The sequence below is a fragment of the Pecten maximus genome, chromosome 12, assembly GCF_902652985.1.
Source record: "Pecten maximus chromosome 12, xPecMax1.1, whole genome shotgun sequence".
Lineage (NCBI taxonomy): Eukaryota > Metazoa > Mollusca > Bivalvia > Pectinida > Pectinidae > Pecten > Pecten maximus.
This window is the reverse complement of record NC_047026.1, coordinates 1,651,624-1,657,210: the sequence shown is the minus strand read 5'-3', so window position 1 is coordinate 1,657,210 and position 5,587 is coordinate 1,651,624.

The following is a 5,587-nucleotide window of genomic DNA, read 5'->3' as shown; positions in this document are numbered from 1 at the left end:
TTTTGTCTGTTTGATTGGCATGATCTGAAAAATACAAAAATTAGACCAAAAATCTTTGTACCAAATATAGCGGTGGAGCGTGATGGTATTTCTTTGGGATGTAGTTAATTAATCATTTATTCACTCTGAGTTTAAAAGATGTTCAAACGTTTGGAGGATGGTAATAGTAAACAGTTATTGTATGGGTGTGAGGGAAATAGCGCTTTTATTGTCCCCAGAGACATCAAATATTTTCCGAGGCAAAGCCGGGGGAAAAAATTAATGTCAAGAGGGACAATAAAAGTGCTATTTCCAGAAATACCCAAACAATAACTGTTTTATTATACCAGCATTTAAATCATTCCATTTTCCCCCTCGAACCAGTGTTCATATCCTCCACTATTCCTAATGATTTTCCCAAAGATAGTCTTTCAGCATGCTCACTGGCGTTTTGTTACTCGTTGTGTGTTAGCGCTGTCTTTTCAGAAAAAAATCCTCTAACCTTTCTTCATCCGGATTATCAAAACGTGTAGGTGAAGCCATTTTCCGAAATGTTTCTGTAGCATTCCCTTGAACGATTACTGTCTGCTTCATCTTGGTCTCGAAAACCATATGCATTGTCCAATCAGAATGAACGAAGACAAAAAAAAAACCACGAAAATATGAATGCGCTCATTCCGGGTAAATAGCACTTTTGACTATAAACCTGGTCAATAGCATTTTTGGAGAATGTGGTTCAAATAGCATTTCTATTGTCTACGTTTTATATAGTGTAAAAGGAGGAAAGGTATAATAGCATTAAGTAGACCTATGACTTTTCCCCTGATGTCGGACAGAGGTTATATACCCAATGTTGGTCAATTGAATGCACCACGGTTGGTTTTGACAACAATGGAAAATGACAATAAGCCAACATCATTTTGCGAATCAGTCCAGTGTTGGGCCAACTGTAAAAGACTATTGGGCCAATGTTGAACCCATTTTAAACAATGTTGCGACAGTGATTATTTGTGGTGCATGTTTGTCGTTTGGCCAACGTTCCACCAACCAGCAGTTTGTGGTGTTTGATAATAAGAAAACAAAAAGATTGGTTTAAATCGTATCCATCATTTTATTTGCTTCTCTGGGTTAACAGCAGTCATTTCCACCATCCTTCTGACTTTTCATTTCCTCTCCTTCCCCTGCATATCTCGGGCAGTCTTTCGGTGACCTTTGCTGTGAGGAGGTTTTTCCATACAGCCCCTTTTAAATTGTTTAAAGGATATAAAATATATCACATGGATTCGGGATGTGGTGACAGGCATTTACGACCCCCAGGTATTCATTATTGAAAGGTAAGTAATACACCAAGCACGGAGTGTATTGACGATATGATTTTGGATAATTAGAAATCCATTTTATAATTTTCTATATCATTATCAATACATTGTATACATGTTCTGAGTTTTATAAAAAAAAGAAATAAGTACTTTCAATTAAGTTATCAAATGTTGTGCTATATAAATACTTAACGAGTGTAGTAGTTGAATTCTCTAAGTGCAAAGGAGTATTTTATACAATTATCATTCACCAAAAAAAAAAAAAAAATGGCGTTGGGCCTCTTGTTAATTTTAATACATCCAGCCAACGTTAGCAGAACACATGAAATTATCAGTTTGGTTCATAATGATCAACCAACCTTGGGCCAATGCTGACGAAAGGCCAACCAACAGATGTCCGGCCAATTTATGTCTGCTATCTGAGTTGTATTTTGTATCAACTTCAAAGATTATCTATATTTTAGATTGATTAGAAAAACAAACATGGAGTCATGATTGGACAATATAACGGATAATAAGGAAATTAACAACAGAATGAAGATCCTACAACGATGGACTCCTGGGATCCCTTATTAGATGCTTGTATTCAATTATTTCTCAAATGTAATTTTGCCTTGTAGGGGCCGCGGTGGCCGAGTGGTTAAGGTGTCCCGACACTTTAACGCTAACCCTCCACCTCTGGGTTGCGAGTTCGAAACCTACGTGGGGCAGTTGCCAGGTACTGACCGTAGGCCGGTGGTTTTTCTCCGGGTACTCCGGCTTTCCTCCACCTCCAAAACATGGCACGTCCTTAAATGACCCTGGCTGTTAATAGGACGTTAAGCAAAAACAAACCAAATTTGCCTTGTATGATCTAAAGCACAAATAAAACCTATTTTAGTATAAAAACACAGACAGTGGCTGCCAGTTTTGAATTCTAAAAAAAATGTTGCAAGGAAATATCTGTAAAGAGTAATGATTATCTCCCTTACACCAGATAAGTGTTGAGTCAGCACCATTAGTTCTAAATTGTCTAATGTGATAACACACTTTGTTTGAGTAGTGCATTTTAATTGTATCATTGATAGTATGAAGGGAGACATTTTGTTTAAGTACCACTTCTGGTTCATCTTGTAATGTTAATATTGATAATTTCTTGATATTTTTTATGAAACTTAGAGCATACTTGCTTCACCTAAAGCCGATTTCATTGCACTGCACTGGGATCTTGACCTCAAGGTCAAACAAGTGCTCTTTTTTTTCTTTTATTTTTGGAGAAATTTCTTGCGTTTCCAATAATTCTTGTCTTGGTGATAGCTTGTAATCCATAAACTATCTTAATGCTTTATCATTATTACTGTGACCTCAAGGTCAAAGGTCAAGTAAGTGTGAAATTTTACCTGGCCATAACTTCATAGATCTTGATGAAACATGCAGTATACATTCATTACCTGAATTCAATGCGCACTTTGACCTAACTCTAAAGGAAAATAATATTTTAACCAGTTAAAATATTCTAATGAAACCTTTTTCATCCCTCTAACAAAGTGTTGTGTGACCTTAACCCAAAGGTTAATTGAGTGGAAAAAATGCCTAAGGGAGAAGACATTGTTTTGTTCACGATTGAATTTTAAATCCTCTGAGAACCTGTTGTTTGTTCTTCAAACATCACTGATGATAACCTGTTGTTTGTTCCTCAAACATCATGATGATAACCTGTTGTTTGTTCCTCAAACATCACTGATGATAACCTGTTGCTTGTTCCTCAAACATCACTGATGATAACCTGTTGTTTGTTACTAAACATCACTGATGATTACCTGTTGTTTGTTACTCAAACATCACTGATGATAACCTGTTGTTTATTCCTAAAACATCACTGCTGATAACCTGTTGTTTGTTCCTAAACATCACTGATGATAACCTGTTGTTTGTTCCTAAAACATCACTGATGAGCTCTTGTGGGTTATATTGTTCTAACATGTCATAACTTGAATGGGAGAGGTGTCTTGTATATCGTACAGGTAGATTTGATACTTTATCGTGGTAATTGTGCATTCCAAGATGTGCCTTGGTTTTAAATTCTGAACTGTTGGAAGATAAATTGATTAAACTTTATAGTATTATTTTCATTACCCATAGAAGTCAGTAGCTTAATAAAATTGACATTTTGATTATTTAGGTGGGACTTTCATATTCCATACATTCTCAAATCAATGGGTATTACTACTTGATGAGCAAAAGGGTCACATTTACAACTAGTTAGCTCCTCCCAAATAATTTTCTTAACTAATGTTATTATAATACTTTTGTTCTTCATCTCTAGCTTTGGATTTACCAGATGAAACCAAAAACAGCCAGCCTCGTTTTTAAATCGTATTACACTAAACACACACTTGTTTTTCTATTATTTTGAAAAATGTCTGTAAGAATTTTGTGATTTTCTTTGATTGGCGATGACGGATAAAGTAGATGTACATGTATTCAATGAAGCTTTATACAGATTTTCTTTGCATTAAATCTCATACTGAGTTTGAAATAATTAAGATTAATTTGAAAGTCATGCCTTTGAAGATTAATTCCAACTTTACTAATTCTAGAAGTCTTCCAAAAAAATTCTGTCAAAAACCGATTGGTAAGAACTTTGCTGGAACGTTTAATTTTTCCTTGTGAAAAGTTTATGATCTTAAATTCCATGGCCGTCTCCAGTCACATTAATATTTTTTTGATCCTATAAACCTGTTTTAGTAGCTCTCCTAGTAATTTACTTCACAGGGAGGAAGTTCTCATGTCTCATTTATAGGTCTTGACTTAATTCTGGGAATAGTAACGATGATTAGCACAAATGGCTGAATGTCGCGTGGGACAGGTCAACTTATACGAATGTTATACCAAGTATATCCCATCACATGACCTTTGACATGATGGGGATCTTCCATTTTATAACCAGGAAACTATTATTCATCAAAACAATTTTATGTTTTCTGCAATCGGTGGTAATACTAAAATACTATGTTTTTGTTTATAAATTCATTATAACCATTCATAAACTTCAGTGTTTTTCCATTATGCTATTTAGGTGAGAGAAAAAAAATGCATGATTTCTCGTCTACAACCATCAGATCTGAAGTTATGTGTGAGGAGTTCCAATTTCTATAGACCAAAAGTGTTAATGTAACAGCGAAACACTTCAGCTTTGAACCAGTATCCAATGAGCATAACCTTGTTATTCATGACCTTGGCTGAATGTCAAATTTAACAAACCATCACTGAATTGCCTTTAACATCTAGAATATGACCTATTGACCTTTAATGACCTTTGTGTGTTGAGAACGTCTGGGTGATCTAAGTAACCTTATGGATGAATTACATTGATCTAAAGCTTAACTTGATGACCTTGGTCAAGGTCATTTTGACCATGAATGTCTCTTGCTTGACCTTGATAACTTGTAATATGTATACTAAGGAATGTATAATAATTTTCTCTGAACAAGCTAATTACTGGTCATTTAATTCGTTTAAATTAGACAAATTAATTAACAGTTAATATTTTGATTAAAACACAGAAGCATGTTAAAACAGAATCACCTGTGTGGTAATTCAAGGCGGCTGCTGCGACACCAAAAATAGATAATGGAGTTTTGTACCAGATGTCGCATATATTACACGGTTTTAAGACTTTTTAAATATCCCATCTTTCATCGATTTCTGAATCGTTTGTCACGACACTTCCCGTTCCCATGACCGATTCATGGAACAGCGAATATACTGGTGTTATCCCCGATCTGATCATTTTACTGTCACACGAGGCTTCCTGCCTTAATGATGCAGGAGAATTCTTCTCATGTACACTATACCATTACATCACATCCTATGCAAATAGGACATTATTTCCATCACAATTCACATGCAAGCCCTATAGAACCTGTGCCAGTGTTAGTTGTTATACAAGATTAGAGAGCTCCTTCAGATGAAAAGAATCGGTCGCCTACCCTGCGGGTTATTGAATAGCACCAGTGAAGTTAACACTAGGGTCCCCTCTTCTGCTATATGGTAATTGCATTCTCTTGTAAATATAAGTTTGGGGAAACAAAGTATTTCAAATTGCATAACTACAATACCAACATCACACCAGATTCTTCATTGAAATTGGAAAGTGTTACAATGTATTCAGAACAGTAATTATCTGTGACATTTCAGTGGAGGTTATGAACAGTGGTTGCAACAATTTTCTACAAAGGTCACAAGCCTTTAGAAGGCAAGAAAAGCAGTTTCAGGTCAAAGTACATTTAACACAATGGAATCAACAG